The following is a 20,460-nucleotide window of genomic DNA, read 5'->3' on the forward strand; positions in this document are numbered from 1 at the left end:
GTCACATTGACTTTTCAAACTTTGATTCTTAAAGAAAAATCCCAGGAATTTAAAACTTTCATTAAAACAAAATACTTTAATTTACATAAAAGATACCACTTAATACAAAATCGATCAGAACATTCGTAATTAACCACTTATTACATACCAACACTTTATACACAACAAAATACCTACTTTTTCAATTACTTCTGATCTGATTTCTTAGTAATGTTGTTGTTCGTGCCACTGCTATTCTAAATCTTCTTATTTCTTGGTACCAACGTGTAAATACTTACACGCTAAGTCATAGACTTAGTGAGACAATAAATGAATATGCAACAATATCTTCATGAATATGCATTCTTACCACTTAATACAAAATCGATCAGAGCATTCGTAATTAACCACTTATTACATACCAACACTTTATACACAACAAAATACCTACTTTTTCAATTACTTCTGATCTGATTTCTTAGTAATGTTGTTATCCGTGCCACTGCTATTATGAATCTTCTTATTTCTTGGTACCAACGTGTAAATCACTTACACGCTAAGTCATAGACTTAGTGAGACAATAAATGAATATGCAACAATATCTTCATGAATATGCATTCTTACCATTTCCTTCATGACATTTTAACATGCATGTATCTACTACACAATAACATATATAATCATATCATGCATGTATAAAACTTACATTCTTGTACCACTTTCACTTTACTTTGTATTTCAATTGCCCATGTATATTATTTAGAATAGAGGTATGTGAGTGCATTGAGGTTGTGCACTAATTCTGTCACCACAACTCGTATCAATTCCCTCATGGGGCACCGAACCTTAGTTCAGTATTCGTCCCGAAGGACTGTCATATATGTCCCGTAGGACCACTACATCCCGAAGGACTACGTCCCGAAAGACTATTATACCCTCGACTCTTGGCATGCCAATTACACTTATAGCTCTCATATCGTATACTATGGGCATTATATGTTCATGTACTCATGTCATTTCTTGTGATCATGTAGCTCATGTCATTTCTCTTGTGATCATGTAGCTCATGTCATGTTCTCATATCACATATCATATCACATGTGTATTTGCATCTATTCATATATATACATCATTTATCCAATCACATGAACATATATATATATGCCTTATGCATGTATTACAATAATTATCATGTATGCATGCTCACAACTATTGTACTATGAAAATCAATATAGAAATTAGACTTATCACAAGTCTTATTCCATTATACTATACATATAGTATGCACTCACTTTAGCTTTGCTTTGATTCGATTCTAATCCTTTGATCATTCCGGAATAAGCTTACTTTTAGTATCTACATAATCACACATGGACCTATATCAGTATTATAGCTAATATACTCTAATGGTTCACTCTTTAGATTAAGATAAATGTCAATTTCCTCTTTTAATGAAGGTATGCATCGATGCACTACTTGTGCATCGGTGCATAAAATGCATTCGATGTTTTATTATTAATGGGATGCATCGATGTATGCCTTATGCATCGATGTACTAATTGCATTCGATCTTTTTATTTTAAAAGAGTGCATCGATGCACTACCTGTGCATCGATGCACTACCTGTGCATCGATACACCTTCAAACACTTTCTGGGTTTTAACCTTGATGCATCGATGCACTATGAATATGCATCGATGCACTCTGCCCAGAATCCTCTTTTTGAACCTGAAAATTCATTCATTTTGGATTAAATCCTTCATGTTTAATCCTCTTTTTTCATTCTTAACTATAGTACACATCCTTAAACCAATTTATACTCATTTATTTCATCTTAAACCTCTAAATTCTATCATTCATATGTAATTTAAGAATTACATCAATAAATCAACATGTTGAATTCCACTTTTAAACACTTCGTATCTTAACTAGATTGATAACAAGTCAAATTTAACTTTCAATTCTAGTTATGAACTCTATTCCAAGATTTCATTTAAGAACTTCAAATCTTAAATCTCTCCTAACTCAATCATCCTTTGATGTTAAGATAACTTAAGCTTTCCTTAAGCTTAATTATCATCTAATAATCAAAACCCATTATTAAATTTAACAAGAAACTCAATAATCATAAATCTTACCTTTGCTTTGGTTCACTCGCACAAGGAAGAAAGAAAAAGAAGAGAACTCTGGAAGTCTTGGGTGTTTTATCCCCTTCCACCCACGTGTATCCTTATATATACATACTTATCCATTCTTTAATTATTTTTCCTTGCAATTACTCTATTGTCCTTTCATTCCTTCTTCCTTTCAATTCCATCCTACACAATAATTTACATGTAAATCTTTATACTATTCATGCATTTTATTTTAATCACCAAATTCTGAGACTTTATAATTTAGTCACTAACCCGGTATTGAGGATGTTACAACTCTCCCCCCTTAAGAAAATTCATCCTCGAATTTTCATTATGCAAAGAGGTAGGGGTACTTAATCCTCATGTCCTCTTCACGTTCTCATGTTGCTTCATCTACTTTGTGATTCCTCCACAAGACTTTAACCAATGGAATAGTCTTGTTCCTTAGTTGCTTGACTTCGTGAGCTAATATTTGAACAGGTTCTTCCTCATAAGTTAAATGTGGTCGAACTTCAATTTCTTCAGGAGTCACAATGTGGGATGGATCAGATCGATATTTCCTAAGCATTGAGACATGAAAGACATTGTGTATCTTTTCTATTTCAGGTGGCAAAATTAGCTGATATGATACTGGTCCTACTCTCTTAGTAATCTCGTAAGGTCCAATGAATCTAGGACTCAACTTTCTTTTCCGTCCAAACCTCAATACTTTCTTCCACGGAGACACTTTCAAGGACACTCTATCTCCGACTTGAAATTCAATTTCTTTCCTTTTTAAACCAGCATATGATTTCTGTCTATCAGCTGCAGCTTTCAGATTATTCTGAATTACTTGAACTTTTTCTTCCGTATTCTGAATCAACTCAGGACCAATAACTTCTCGATCCTTAAGTTCATACCAGTTCAAGGGCGTACGACATCTTCTTCCGTATAGAGCTTCATAGGGAGCCATTTTGATGCTTGACTGATAACTATTGTTGTACGCAAATTCAGCAAGTGGTAAATACCTTTCCCACGATCCTTTGAATTCAATGACACAAGCTCTTAGCATATCCTCCAGAATTTGAATAGTTCGCTTGGATTGACCATCGGTTTGAGGATGAAACGATGTACTGAAGTTCAATCGAGTTCCAGTGCTCCATGTAATGACTTCCAAAACCGTGATGTGAATCTAGGATCTCGATCAGAAACTATGGAAATAGGTACACCATGCAAACATATAATCTCTCTAATATACAGTTTCGCATACTTATCCATGGAGAAATCAGTTCGTATCGGAATAAAATGGGTTGACGTAGTCAATCTATCTACGATCACCCAGATTGAATCCTTTTTGTTCGAGTTAAAGGCAACCCCGTGACAAAATCCATCGTTATGTTTTCCCATTTCCATTGAGGAATTGAAATTGGTTGTAACAATCCTGATGGAACCTGATGCTCAACTTTGACTTGTTGACAAGTCAAACACTTTGATACAAATTTCGTAATGTCTTTCTTCATTCCCGGCCACTAATATCGACTCTTGAGATCCATATACATTTTATTCCCTCCCGGATGCATGTCATGGACAATGAGCTTCTGTTAACAAATCATTCTTTAATTCATCATCATCCGAATTACCAATCTTTCTTGATAATACAAATTCTCATCAGACTTAATCTCATAATCGTACCCTCATTTCTTATTTGTTGGATCTTCTTTAAACACTTTCCATCTTTAGCTTGCAATTCTTTAATTTGATCTAGCCATGCTGGCTTGACAGTCAATTCTGCACAAATTGCAGCATCTTCTCTTAACGATAATCTAGCATCAAGAGTTCTCAACGCTACAAACGTCTTTCTACTCAAGGCATCAGCTACCATATTTGCCTTTCGGGATGGAAATCAATCAACAACATCAATCCTTGAGAAATTCCACCCATCTTCTTTGTCTTAAATTCAACTCTTCTGAGTCTCAAGTATTTTAAGCTCTTGTGATCCGTATACAAGTAGCACTTTTCACCATACAAGTAGTGACGCCAGATCTTTAAAGCAAACACTACTGCCGCCATCTCTAGGTCATGTGTTGGATAATTCTTCTCGTGCAGTTTTAGTTGTCTCGAAGCATAGGCCACCACTTTGCCTTCTTGCATTAATACGCATCCCAAACCACTATGAGACGCATCACTATACACTATAAAGTTCTTACCAGACTCAGGTTAAACTAACACTGGAGCTTCTGTAAGAATCTTCTTTAACTTTTCAAAACTCTCTTGACATTCTTGAGTCCACCCAGAATAACTTTAATCTTTTGGGGATCCACTCGAACTCCTTCTGCAGAAATTACATGACCAAGGAATTTCACTTCATTCAACCAAAATTCACACTTAGAAAATTTAACATAAAGCTTCTTGTCTCGTAAAATCTGTAAAACAATCTATAAGTGTGAACTATGCTCTTCTTCTGACTTTGAATATATTAAAATATCATCAATAAACACCACAAAACTGATCCAAATAAGGTTGGAATATCCTGTTCATTAGATCCATAAAAGCAGTTGGTGCATTCGTAACTCCAAACGACATCACGATAAACTAATAATGACCATATCTTGTTCTAAACGCCGTTTTTGAATGTCTTTCTCTTGAATCTTAATTGATGAACCCGAACGTAGATCAACTTTTAAGAACACTGAAGCTTCCTTTAATTGATCAAATAAATTGTCAATTCGGGGAAGTGGATACTTATTCTTGATGGTCACTTTATTGAGCTGTCTGTAATCGATAAAAAGACGGATTGATCCATCTTTCTTTTTAACAAATAGAACATGAGCTTCCCAAGGTGATACACTTGGTCTAATAATTATCTAGTAACTCATGTAATTGAATCTTTAATTCTTGCAACTCTTTTGGAGCCATCCTATATGGTGCCATTGCAATGGGCGCTGTTCCCGGTATTATATCAATCTGGAATTCTACCATCGAAAAATTCTCTGACTATAGGAATTCCTTCAATCCCTTTCTCATTGGCTCTAACATCTAACACATTAGCAATGAACCCTTGACATCCTTGTAGCAATAACTTCTTCGCCGACATTACTAAAGTTACATTTGCCAATGGATTCAATCCTTCACTAAATACCTCCACATCTACCCCTTCTGGACTTCTCAGCGTTACTCTTTTCAATCTACAATCGACATTAGCGTAATAACGATATAACCAATCCATTCCAGTATCACTTCAAATTCATCGAAATGTAATTTCATCAGATTAGCAGGAAATTAAATTCCCTGAATTTGTATGGGATACCCTCGGCTCACCAAATTTATCTGAGCACTGTGCCCTAATGGGTTCGTCACTATCACCTCATTGCTAGTAGTCTAAAATAATGTTCAATTCTTTCACACTTACTAGTATGAATATGTAGACCCCGTATCAATCAATACAATTACACATTTGTCAAACAATAGAAAGGTACCTGTTATAATAGATGGGTCATCACAATCCTCATTGGTCTTGAGGTTGTACACTCGAGCAGTGGAGTGTATCTCCTGTTGAGCAGAGGATTCCGATTGGCTTCTTCCTCTGCCTCTACCTCTTACTCTCTGGCCTGCAGAAATAGATCTCTCTGGCTGTGTAGCTTCACTGGTTAACATTGGATAATCCCGAACAAAATGCCCAGCGTCCCCACATCTAAAGCAAACTCCAGAAATCATCCGGTATATCCCTGAATGATTCTTTCCACAATGTGAGCATTGTCTGGCTTGACTCTAATTAGATCTCCCAGCTCTAGATCCCACTGACTGAGTTTGTCTACCGGAGGATGCCACTGACTCTGATCTAACTTGGGGTCGAAAACCAGTATCTCTGCCCCTTTTTGATGGTGCAGAACTCGAAGAATCACCCGTTCTTTTGACTGTCTGAGCTCTCAAATTTTCAAACCTCTCATTCTGAGCTCTTTCCAGAGCCTTGGCATGGTTGAATACCTCTTGAAACGAGGATAAATTCAAGATAATTAACATTTCCTTCAACCGAGGACGTAACCCCTCTACAAACCACTCACAAGTATCCTTCTCCGTAAGAACTAGCTCGGCAGTAAAGCGGCTCAACTTATTGAATTCACACTCATACTCATATTCAGTGTGATTCCATTGCTTTAAATTCATGAACTCTTACTTCATTTGACGAACAAATTGATCTCCGATGTACTTATGTTTGAATTCTTCTAAAAATAATGACCAAGTTACTTGGGCGTTAGACATCCTCAATGTAACATTGGTCCACCAGATCATTGCTTGTCCTCTCAACAAGGAAATTACTCCATCTAGTTTCTCAGCATCAGAACAATGAAGTCCCGTAAGCATGACCTTCACGTCATTAAGCCAAAGGTCCGCAGTAACAGGACCTTCATCGGTTTCCCCTCTAAACTCTGGAGCTCCTAATCCCTTCAACTCTTTTGCAATATTTATTTTTGGAGTTGAAGTAACAGGAGGTTGGAAACGCGTCAATACCGCGTCTAACGTTCTAAAGAATACATCTTGATAGTTTACAGGCATTCCAGAGGATGTCTGTTCTTCACTCTGCCTGGCCAGGGCAAGTGAATTACTACTTTTAGCGTGTCTATCATCTCCTGCTTCATTCCTAGAACTACCTCGTCCGGACATCTATAAAAATACAACCATATAGTTCTATTAGCAAAACAACATACTTACTATTCCATCAGATCAGAAGTTTCCACTATTTTGTTGGTATGTATACATTATCAAACACTCTAGACTCTGGTTTATGCCTAGAATCGACTAAACAGTAGCTCTGATACCATTAAATGTAACACCCCAACTCATATTCGACCTAAATACAAGTCCAAGATGTCACATTGACTTTTCAAACTTTGATTCTTAAAGAAAAATCCCGGGAATTTAAAACTTTCATTAAAACAAAATACTTTAATTTATATAAAAGAGACCACATAATACAAAATCGATCAGAGGATTCGTAATTAACCACTTATTACATACCAACACTTTATACACAATAAAATACCTACTTTTCAATTACTTCTGATATGATTTCTTAGTAATGTTGTTGTCCGTGCCACTGCTATTATGAATCTTCTTATTTCTTGGTACCTACGTGTAAATCACTTACACGCTAAGTCATAGACTTAGTGAGGCAATAAATGAATATGAAACAATATCTTCATGAATATGTATTCTTACCATTTCCTTCATGACATTTTAACATGCATGTATCTACTACACAATAACATATATAATCATATCATTCATGTACAAAACTTACTTTCTTGTACCACTTTCACTTTACTTTATATTACAATTGTCCATGTATATTATTGAGAATAGAGGTATGTGAGTGCATTGAGGTTGTGCACTAATGTTGTCACCACAGCTCGTATCAATTCCCTCATGGGGCACCGAACCTTAGTTCAGTATTAGTCCCGAAGGACTGTCATATATGTCCCGTAGGACCACTACATCCCGAAGGACTACGTCCCGAAGGACTATTATACCCTTGACTCTTGGCATGCCAATTACACCTATAGCTCTCATATCGTATACTATGGGCATTATTCTTATATTTTATATGTTCATGTACTCATGTCATTTCTCTTGTGATCATGTAGCTCATGTCATTTCTCTTGTGATCATGTAGCTCATGTCATTTCTCTTGTGATCATGTAGCTCATGTCATTTCTCTTGTGATCATGTAGCTCATGTCATTTCTCTTGTGATCATGTAGCTCATGTCATGTTCTCATATCACATATCATATCACATGTGTATTTGCATCTATTCATATATATATACATCATTTATCCAATCACATGAACATATATATATGCCTTATGCATGTATTACAATAATTATCATGTATGCATGTTCACAATTATTGTACTATGAAAATCAATATAGAAATTAGACTTATCACAAGTCTTATTCCATTATACTATACATATAGTATGCACTCACCTTAGCTTTGCTTTGATTCGATTCTAATCCTTTGATCGTTCCGGAATAAGTTTACTTTTAGTATCTACATAATCACACATGGACCTATATCAGTATTATAGCTAATATACTCTAATGGTTCACTCTTTAGATTAAGATAAATGTCAATTTCCTCTTTTAATGAAGGTATGCATCGATGCACTACTTGTGCATCGGTGCATAAAATGCATTCGATGTTTTATTATTAATGGGATGCATCGATGTATGCCTTATGCATCGATGCACTAATTGCATTCGATCTTTTTATTTTAAAAGAGTGCATCGATACACTACCTGTGCATCGATACACCTTCAAACATTTTCTGGGTTTTAACCTTGATGCATCGATGCACTATGAATATGCATCGATGCACTCTGCCCAGAATCCTCTTTTGAACCCGAAAATTCATTCATTTTGGATTAAATCCTTAATGTTTAATCCTCTTTTTCATTCTTAACTATAATACACATCCTTAAACCAATTTATACTCATTTATTTCATCTTAAACCTCCAAATTCTATCATTCATATGTAATTTAAGAATTACATCAATAAATCAACATGTTTGAATTCCACTTTTAACACTTCGTATATCTTAACTAGATTGATAACAAGTCAAATTTAACTTTCAATTCTAGTTATGAACTCTATTCCAAGATTTCATTTAAGAACTTCAAATCTTAAATCTCTCCTAACTCAATCATCCTTTGATGTTAAGATAACTTAAGCTTTCCTTAAGCTTAGTTATCATCTAATAATCAAAACCCAATATTAAATTTAACAAGAAACTCAATAGTCAGAAATCTTACCTTTGCTTTGGTTCACACACACAAGGAAGAAAGAATAAGAAGAGAACTCTGGAAGTCTTGGGTGTTTTCTCCCCTTCCACCCACGTGTATCCTTATATAGACATACTTATCCCTTCTTTAATTATTTTTCCTTGCAATTACTCTATTGTACTTTCATTCATTCTTCCTTTCAATTCCATCCTACACAATAATTTACATGAATCTTTATACTATTCATTCATTTATTTTAATCACCAAATTCTGAGACTTTACAATTTAGTCACTAACCCGGTATTGAGGATGTTACAAATACGAGAGAGTTTCATCTTGTAAAACCACCAAGGAGATATGAGATAAACTATAAGTCACTCATGAAGGCACAAACGAGGTAAAATAATCTAAAATTAGTCTTCTAACTCATAGCTATGAAAATTTCAGGATGAAACCGGATGAAGACATCAAAGCTGTGACAGATAGATTTATGTGATTATCAATGGTCTCAAATCATATGGAGAGATCATTCCAAACGAGAAGCTTTTGAGGAAGTTAATTTATTCTCTTCCAAAAGCTTGGTAATCGAAGAAGACGACGATCATCGAAGCTAAAAACCTAAAGTCTCTAACTCTCGATGAACTCATCGGTTCTTTCCTCACGCGTGAAATGATGATTCAAGATGAGGTAGACCTAGAAAAGAAGGACGAGACAAAGAATGAGATAGAGAAGAAGAAGAACGTTGGAGTTGCTCTCAAATCTATAAAATATGAGAGTGATTTTGATGAAGATGACGAGGAAATGACATTATTTCCAAACGGTTCAGAAAACTAGTGAAGCCTAATAGAGGAAGAAAATTCAAACGAAATGAAGGCTTCAAAAATGAACCGAAGGAGAAAGACCTGATCATTTACTACGAATGAAAAAAGTCTGGGCATATAAAATATGATTGCCCGCAATTAAAAAAAATGTTAAACCAAGAAGAAGTATAACACACACGTGGCTACATGGAGCAATGATGAAGCTTCCAATGAAGAGAAACAAGAAGCAGCAAACTTATGCTTGATAGCTTTCGGGGGTGATTCTCAGGTAACCTCTAACTCATTTAATTTCGAAGATTATTCTTTTGATGAGTTGTTAGAGGAATATATTGGGTTGGCTTCGGATTATGATAAATTATTTTTGAAATACAATAATGATATTTCAAAATTGAAAAACGAAAATAATCTCATATCCAAAACCACTTTGATATTGAGAGTAAGATTAAAAATTTGCAAATCAAACTAGATGAGTTTGAAAAGAAAAACACTGATTTGCATAACTTAATTTCAAAAGTTAATGACGATCATCAAAAAGAAATTGATGATCTTAAAGCTTCTTTTTATAAAGTTGGAACAAATCGTTTTGGAAATGGAGTTTATGATCTTTAGTGAAAATTAATTATATGTTCAAATAAAATTTAAAGATAGATTTGATTGATTGAACATATTTAATTTTCGCGATATAAGTTGTCAATACCACTAGAGCTAATTAATTTAGCATTCTAAGTGCTTAAAAACATATTTTGAATTTTTTGTGCACAGTGTATCGATACCCCTCGCTATGTATTGATACACTATAAATGTGTACCGATACATCCCTTGAATATGTATCGATACACTCCAAGGGATGTATTGATACACTCAGGAGTATACCGATACACCCGTCGGGTTTTGGGTATTAAATCCCTAAAATTTCATTATTCTCTCTAAACCTAAAACTAAATACTTCCGCCGGCTCTCTTCACTCTTCATACCCAATCTCCAAATTGCTCAAAACCTTCAATCTATAGTCAAAATTCAATAGTTCTTCAACTTATAAACCTGTTGGAATCATCAAATTCGTGCAAACAACATCACTTCTCACTCAATCCGAAATTTTCAGGTAAATTTTTTCTAAAACTCCTATTTTATTGATTTTGAACATATGACTAGTTTTGATTAGTTCTAGGTTGAATTATATATCGGCCATTTATTAGATTGTAGTCTAGAACTATAATCTACAACTAATTTCATCAAAAACACAATATTTTTTTTAAAAAATTTAATTTTCGAAATTAATAAAAAAATATGTTTTGATTTTAAAATTGTTGTTTTTGATTTAATTATGTTGTTTTCATGAAAATTATACATATTATAATTTTTCAAACATTGTTTTAAATATAGTTTCAAAAATTGCCCATAAGGATATTTAGAGAACCTTGAATATTGAGGACTCATATTGAGTTTTGGGATTGATTATATTGCATACATGTATTTTCAAATTGCAGGTAACCTTATCCATTCTGATTCTAATCATGTCTAAACGCCCTAGGTCATCCTCTAGTCGGTCTTCAAACAAACTTCAAAACCGACCTCCTATTCCACCTCCCAATCCAAACCCAAACGCTCTCGATATGACTATCCTTAATTCTTTCTTTAACCAACCTGGTCGTCGACAAGATCTCTACCATAGGTTCGTTAATTTATTCGAGTCATATAAAATCTGGGAAAAGCGTATCCCCTCTATACAAGCCATGGTCGATATGAATTTTGAATATCTTCCTACCATCTAATCGTGGAAATTTGATAAACTCTTTCAGCTAAAACCCATCGTTTATCACCAACTGGTCCACATTTTTATTCCAATTCGGTGTGTATCCAAAACGAGCGTCAAACTGAAACCATAGGGATTCGATCTTTTCTTTTAGGTCAATTCCTTTATATTGACTCTGACACAATCACTAACACCTTTGGTTTAGATAACGAGGGTTTAGACAACGAAAAAGAAACCGTGGCTACAAATTATAGGGATAAGAAGAGTGCGAGTACCTTAAAGACTCATCACGAGCATTTTATTCATTTGATGATCTCTTGGTGGTTTAGACCATCAGGAGGTAGATAATCCTCCCTTAGAGCTCTAGATTTATGGTGGATACATTGTATCCAAAAGAATAAGAAATTAAATTTGCCACATATCATTTTCGCTGAGCTTGTAGAAACCGTGAACAATGTCCCATCCAAATATATAGAAACATTGGTTTATGGTTCTCTTCTAAGCAATTTGTTTATCATATCTGAGCTTATGGTCACGCTTGATGTAGCCATCCCCCTTAAGAACCCAATAAATCTCACAACCTTGATGGTCTGGGGAAAAGGATCAATGGGTTCGATCCACCGAGAAAACAGAGGGTGCTAGTTATTCACGAGCAGCACCGACACCGGCAGCTGAGGATGATCCATAGCTTGAAGAGCTTATGCGAGATATCAATGATCACGTACCCGAGGACGAGCCGATCTAGCAAGAGGATCAAATGCCTCCATACTTTTAATCATTTTTGGAGTCATTTGATATGAGGTTTGCATCCATTGAGTCTCATTTAACCGTTATGTGGGCTCAATAATTGGAAATTCAACGGGAGATGCGCGCTAACAATGAAGCTATGAATGAACGATTTAATGTGTTTTCACTCGATATGGCCTCTATGCGAGCACATTATCCTCCTACCAATCCACCAATAGATGATTAGACCCTTATTGCTTAGTTTTCTTGGTTATTGAACTTAGAACTTATTGTTTAAACATTTTGATGTGTTTAGATGATTAAACTTAGATGTTTATGGATGTTTGGATTTGTTTTGCTTTTGGTTTGAATTAAGCTACTTGAATTTAGATTGGATTTTCATGCTATGCATAATTTACATTTTAGACAAATTATGACCAATTTACCATTACACATTGATTATGAATATTGTTTATGAACTAATGGCTACTCCGTCTCTTGATTGTGATCTTAGCAGCTTAAGCTATATCTATTTATATCAATTGGCCATTTTATTAAAAATCTTGTTTAAAAACGTTTTATAGTCTTTTTGATTTAACAAAAAGGGGGAGAATAAAGTAAGGGGGAGTAAGGAGAGTAATTTTCAATTTTCAAAATTGATTTCAAAAATGTTTTTCAAAGAAAATCTTAAAATTACTTAAATGTTTTGTTATATTAAAAAGGGGGAGATTGTTGAAAACATTTTGATGTTTTGATATAACAAATAAGTAAAATTGAATTTTAAGATTTTATTCGATTTAAAATTATATATTCGAGTAAATTATTCAAATATAAAAATATTATTCCAAGTTTTTTAAATGTCAATTTTAATCCTTACTTAAGCGTAAAATCGTGTTTTAGTCTTAAAATATTTTTGAATCAATTTTTACAAAGTATTTCAAACCTTAATCGGGCCAAAAACAAATTTTGCAAAGGGATGTACCGATACACTCTTGGATGTATCGATATACCCCCAACATCGAATGCATTTTGTGTATCGATACACTGGCTGATGTATTGATACACCCTTGGCTCGGAGAAACATCAAATGTAATTAGTGTACCAATACACCCCAAGTGTACCGATACACTAGGTCAATCAACGATCAAAATATTTGAATTTTACACTAAGTGTACCGATACACCTTGAGAGTGTACCGATACACCTACGCTCCCAATAGATTTTTTTAAATGGTTTTCACACCATAACGGCTCTATTGACTTCACCAATGATCCCCAACGTTTAGAATCAATTGAAGGTGTATTTAAACAAGTTGAGGAGCCATTGATCAATAATAGAAACAACACTTGAATAATAGAAACAACACTTGTGAGAGAAACAAAGAGAAAGCCTTAAACATAAAGTTTGAGCAATTCAAGTCTATTTTCATTCAATATTCATTTTGCGTTCAAGAACATCATTTGTACTCAATTGTATTCATTCTTGAGTGTTCTTTCTTTGTTCTAGAATTGTGTAAACAACTTGCCTTGTGAGGTTTTTCTGTAAGTTTGTGAAATTTGTAATATTTTCTTTGGGAGAGAGTGTTCTCAAGAATTAGGGGTATAATTCTTGAGGTAGTTGTAAGGTTACTCTTTGTCCTCAAAAGAAAGAACAAATTAGTGAATTTGTTGGAAAATCCTTAGTGTGGATAGCTAAGGTAGTGGACGTAGATTTTGGTTGAAAAAGTCGAACCACTCTAAATCGCTGTGCAAATATTTTCTATTTTATGAAAAAGCTTCCACTAAAAATTTTATTGCCAATTCACCCCCTCTTGGCTATTTCGTAGATCGATTAACTCAATAGGCACTATCAAAGCTTATAGTATTGTTTTTCATTTATTTCGTTAATATTTATTAGTCATATAGTCATTGTACAATTTGAAAGGTTATCGAAATTTAAATTTTTAAAATGTATACATACTAAAATTGATCAAATTAGAGCATAAGACTAATAACACAATTTTACCGTTTGACAAACTAGTTTATCTTAACATCAATTTTAATTATTATTGATGTTAATATTTATCACAACAAAAAGTAAAATTTTAAGTGAGAATCAACTTTATTGTCACACTAAATATCAAATAATAGTGATCACTTTATATTTCGTCACTATCATATCATTTCTCATCAAGGAAATAATTGTGCTAATTTACATATTCTAATAGTGTCAAAAAATTTTGATTGTGAAATTTGTATCACAATTATATAATTATAGTGAGAATTTGATTGTGAGAAAAATATAATCATCATAGTTTTTACTATAACAGTGACGAAATAAAAATACGTCACACTTATTTTTATTAATAGTGTCGTAAAAAAATTGTCACCAAAAATATAATATTTGTGACAAAATTACTAATAGTCACTATCAATTTACTAATATACCCTTTATATTCTTGTAGTTGTGATGTAATGTAAGACTATCACAAGTATACCATTATAAAATGATTAATTTACTAGTGAAAAAAATGTTATTGTAGTAATTATGAATAATAATAGTGATCACTTAACATGTTATGATTGTTACATATTTTTTGTTAAAAAATGTGATGTCAATTCAATCATTTTATTAGTAGCTAAATATAAGTAGGACAAAACTATTCACTTCAATAATTATAAAATCTATTGTCGTCACAAATCACCAACTAAGACTAGTGAAAAACGATTATCATCACAAATCATCAACTAAGACTAGTGACAAAAATAATTATCGTCACAAATCACCAGCTAAGACTAGTGATAAAAATATTTCTTCGCAATTATGAATAATAATAGAAACTACATAATATATTGTCACTATTACGATTTTTCTTGCGAAAAATTAGTTGGCGCCAATTCAACCATTCTATTAGTGACCAATTGATAATGACAACTTGTTTTAGTCACAATAAAACACTATTAGTGATGAATTACTTATGATGAACTTCAAAGTTGTCACAATTATTATCTAAAGAGTGACAAAATAAAAATAAGTTACAATTATTCATTTCAAAAGTGACAAAAATAATTTTCGTCATAAATAACATACTTTTTGCGACAAAAATCTCGTATCATGATTAAATAGCCTCTAAAATTCCTAATTCTTATAGTGTGCCATGGACTCCTCTTTCGAATATTTCATTAAACTGAATGACGGTTCTCCCGAGTTCATCTCATTTTTTGTGGATGATAAGCTTCGTAAAACTTAGAAAGGAGGCAGTTAGGAGGATGTGGAGATCATTCCCGACAAAGTTATGATGCTACTCCGGTACTTGAAGGACAAGGATTTGTTTGAGAAGTACTATAGCTGCACTTGGAGAAGCGGCTTTTGTCGGGCAACACTGTATCGGATGATGCAGAAAGAAATCTGATAGCCAAGCTTAGGATAGAATATGGATATCACTTTACTTCAAAGTTAGAAGGCATGTTTACAGACCTGAAGACCTCCTAGGACACAATGCAAGGGTTTAACGCAAGCCACCTTGAGCTGGCCGGTGGCCCTACCCTAGTCGTTCAGGTTCTAACAACATGAACTTGGCCCACTCAGACTAGTATTACTTACCACCTGCTCTCCGAGATATCGGCATTGTGCGGGAAGTTCCATTCATATTATCTCGGAAACCATATTGGTGGGAGATTGTCCTGGCAAACTAACATGGGAATAGCAGATATAAAAGCAATTTTTGGGAAGAGTTAGAAGCATGAGCTGAATGTTTCAACTTATCAAATGTGTGTATTGATGCTTTCTAACAATGCTGATAGGCTTAGCTACAAGGAAATTGAACAAGCCATTGGGATTCCAGCTTCAGATTTGAGAAGGTGCTTGAAATCGATGGCGTGTGTGAAGGGAAAGAATGTTATTAGGAAAGAACCTATGAGTAAAGATATTGACGAGGATGACAACTTTTTTGTTAACGAAAGTTCACAAGCAAGTTTTACAAGGTAAAGATCAGAACTGTGGCCGCAAAAAAGGAATCAGACATCAAAAAGGAGACCAGACGAAGAGTGGAGGAGGACATGAAGCCACAAATTGAAGCTGCAAGGGTTAGGATCACGAAGACAAGGAGGGTGCTGGATCACAACAATATAATAGCTGAGGTTACAAAGCAGTTGTAATCACGATTCCCCGCCAATCCAACGGAGATTAGGAGACAGATAGAGTCTCTAATCGACCGGAAATTCTTGGAAAGGGACAATAATGAAGCGAAAATTTATCAGTATCAAGCCTAAAAACACTACTTCAATAGATCCTTTGTCTCGGCTAGTCTATTCGAGAACTTCCCAAATTTCCTTCGAAATGATTTCAATATGCAAAGATTATAACAAAAAATATGATTAAATTCAATAATCATAAAACTTTAACTTGTATAGCTATTATACCTGTTGGTAAATAAATTAATACAAATGAACACATGATGATCCATACTTCACTGCCTCCTGCATTGAAACTATTCTGGTGATGAAAATTTTCAGCCCGAAAATAAAAAATTCATGCCAACAACTTGTAAGAGCGCATTGCCAAATTCTGTTCATGCCATGGTTTAAGATTTACCATTCTCTTCTGCTCACTGTACGGATGTCGTGTTTTCTCCCACGGTCCAGTATTGCTTTACTACAACCAAAGGGTCATCTTCATGGTCTACCATCTTCGTGTCCCACCTCATTCCTGTTGTTATCTTCTTCACTTTGATTAGAACGTCAACTTCACACGGAATATAACTGAGCCTTCTGGACTCGGAATTTGGTCCACGTCCAATAGAATGTCCTCTATATTACATCTGTGCGTACATTCAAAATATATGCAAGTTCAGGATAAGAAATAGAAAGCCAAATAACTCTTAAGTCTTAACAATGGTGAGCTCATACCAAAGAATAGAACATTGATTGAATTTTACAGTATCATGCACAAATTAATGCTGTATATTTTTTCAATGTCATATAGTCTAACCGAAGTACAAATCTAAAAGTAAACTTATTGTTCCCATCAATACACAAGTACTCGAAAAAGAACAAGAAGAACGGCTATACAACACTGAAAAATAGAGGAATGCACATTGAACCGTGGATACTTATTTGTCCTTGTACAAACTGAATAGAAAAATTGAATGTATGAGATCATAAGTCCTCGAGTATGTGGAGAAAGCCTCACACCTGAACCAGTAAAAGTAAACAAAATGAAACAATTCAAACAATACAAGAAAGGCTACTTTAATATTATGCAAGCATTTACTGGACATCATCACAAGGGAAGTCAAAAAGTAGTTCTGGCAGAACCACCATTATTATATTGAATACCGAAGAACAGAAAAGAACATTTCATTACAACATAAACTATAAACAAGGCCAAAATTTTAGTAAGCCTTACCAGTCATGATAAATGCCAATTAATCCTTGCTCATATATCACACCCAGGGTATCTTTCTCTGCTATAGTAGGCATCACATTCATAACCCACAATTTGGGAGAGTCGAGAGCTGCAGTAAATCCTCCCAACCCAGCATTCATATCCAAAATATCACGATACCTCCCAGAGTCGATAAGTCTATTGATCTTATAGGCATTGACATGTTTATTCCAAATATTATTGTCCTCTTGATAAATCTCAACAGAAACTCCGGGTCCACTTCCACTAGCAATCCTAGGAGGGATAGCATATAGCCTCTCTGGGAATGGCTTCAATTCCCCTCCAGCAAGTTATTCCGGACTACTAACATCTGGATAGGGAGTAATGCACTCATCCATTTTCTTGTACCTAGCCCCCACCACAAGAGAAGATTATATAAAATGAAATTTCAGATTAAAAAGAATTAATTACTGGCAACATAAACCGTAAATATATCAAAAGAAATTGGTTTTTGATGAGAACCCCGGCACTTATAGGCTAGAGATCCCAAATACAAGTGACATGATTGTTTAAGGCTTAATGAAATGTCGAACTAATAGACCTGAAAATACAGGCTCCTCAAGTCAAAGGACATGATTTGCAGGTTCCAACTTCAATTGTTTGCACTGTTAGGGCAATTTCTTGTTACAATTAACAAGATCAACTAGATATGCATGAATTGCGGTGTGAAGCTAATTAGCATCCAAACTTTAAACATTATCAAAGAAGAGGCAAAATTCCATAATGCAACTTTACTAATTCCAAAAGTTCTCTAATTAAGGATATGGAATATTGTTTTTTGCAGCAAATTGTAAAGAAGTATCAAGCACAACCATACCAGACATCATCAGCCTCTCCAGCTTTGCAGAAATTAACTTGAGAATCATCTTGTCTACCGTGACAAGAATTACCATCGACTCTCTTTTTCCAAATGGCAATTTCACCCTTCTCACTCTTCTTCTCCCAGCAAAGGAGTTTGGCAGCATCCTCAATCTTTTGTTGTTCCTGCTCAAGTTCCTCCTTGGAAAGCCGCCATGCTTCGTAATTGTTCCTCCAATTGATTGGAGGACCATAAAGTATACAGTAACCACCTGGTCTAAGAACACGATCAACCTCCTTCAAATACTTCCCATCTACAGTTAGACAAATCCATAATCATTCATCAATCTGTCAACTCCTGCTACGAGAAATCTTCAATAAAACAACACCTCAAAGGACAAAATCTACACAAATATCAAACAAGTCATGCTTAAACATAAAAAACCTTGATTTCAGTATATAACTCACCATTTGCTCCCCACGGAATCAAGCAACGAGAACAGTGAGCCATATCAAAAGCTCTAGATGGATATGGCATCTTTATGGTCCCAAGAACACCAATAACAGCATGTACACCTCTTTCAAGAGCAAATTGGACCTGTGCTTGATGTGAATCTCTAGGTGCAAACGACATGGTAAGGACATTCCTACTCCAGAGATATGTACCCCAACTCGCAACCTAAACATAAATAACCAATTTTAAGATACAAACAAAGACAAATGCATTCTACCATAACAAATCATTAGGCCAGCTGAAGAATAAAACTTTGAAGAGCAAGCAACATATCATACCCCACAACCGGTATCGAGTGCAGTCCTAACCGTCCCGTTAGTACTAGGAATCACATCAGCCAGTTGATCGATATACGTATCCGCCCCTTGCGGAAACTGTGTTCCTTCACCAGGGAACCTAAACACATTACCGTCGTATTGGATCCAATTCTGAATAGCCTTCTCGACTGTCAAGGCCTTATAGGGGTCATTAGCATAAGGCACATAATCTCGACTCCTAGTCTAGGGAAACAGAGTCACGTATCCTTTCGGTGCCGGAACAAGACAATGCAATTTCTGTTCCTCCCGGGGACAATGCCTTTCACGATATACCATGTTGACCCTAGGGAAAGTCATGGCACGCTTCTGATTTTAGCAAGGCGTATAATCGACGTTGTTATAACCATTTTTTAATAAAACAATTAATTATTATTTAAAAAATGATTATAACTTTAATTTAGAAAAATTGGTGATTTGGAATTAATTTGAATTAAATTGAAAAAGGAGTCGCCATCGACCTTTGGGTTAGATAAGTCGAATACCTAAAAACGTCTTTTAAACAAAAACAATTTTAAGAAAAATTGTTTTTTAGACAAAAAACTGGTTTGCTTTTACAAAGATTTAATTAAAATGGGTTCGGGAGTCGATTACGCGTAGGGAAGGATAAGAACCCCCACAACGCCCAGAATTGGTACTGTGTCGCTTACACATTGTCGTAATAGTGAAATTACAAATCGAATATAAAGTTAAAAGATGATCAGATTATTGAACATTGTTTAATTTGCTTCGAATTAATTAATTACATAAAATTCTTTAACTCGAAAGGAAATCTTGAAATTTGCAATCCTCCATCGGGAAAGCTATCTCGAACTATTTCTTATCAATAAAAGAATATTCCCCATTAATAAATATGAATTGAATGAAAATTGACGATTTGCATTTTGCATACAATGAAATAAATTGTGAATTAAAATAGCACACATTACATCATTAAAATAAATTAATTAGTAACATAAACACGATTTATTTCAAGTTACTATGTCATTAAAATGTCGTACAGGATCACACCGCTTAGACTAAGTGGTATTTTCCATGCTCATTTTACGAATACGTGTCCTTGAAATGATTCAACTATTTCAACCATGGATAAAATACAATGGAAATAAATGTAATTAAAAATACAAAATAACATGATCACATTAAATAGAATTGAAAACATTATTTACATAATACACATAACCATAAAAATAAGTAAAATATATTCATACATAAATGACTAGCATAAAAATA

The 20,460-nt window shown here is 34.4% G+C and overlaps 2 pseudogenes; one reads left to right on the forward strand and one right to left on the reverse strand.

Annotated features, from left to right (window-relative positions):
- The first annotated feature begins 15,083 nt into the window (after window positions 1-15,083).
- On the forward strand, window positions 15,084-16,427 carry LOC120157786 (annotated as a pseudogene).
- Window positions 16,428-16,684: 257 nt separating this feature from the next.
- On the reverse strand, window positions 16,685-19,578 carry LOC120157765 (annotated as a pseudogene).
- Between the last annotated feature and the right edge of the window lie 882 nt (window positions 19,579-20,460).

This window comes from Hibiscus syriacus, unplaced genomic scaffold, assembly GCF_006381635.1.
Source record: "Hibiscus syriacus cultivar Baekdansim isolate YM2019G1 unplaced genomic scaffold, ASM638163v2 tig00111276_pilon, whole genome shotgun sequence".
NCBI classification, from domain to species: Eukaryota; Viridiplantae; Streptophyta; class Magnoliopsida; order Malvales; family Malvaceae; genus Hibiscus; species Hibiscus syriacus.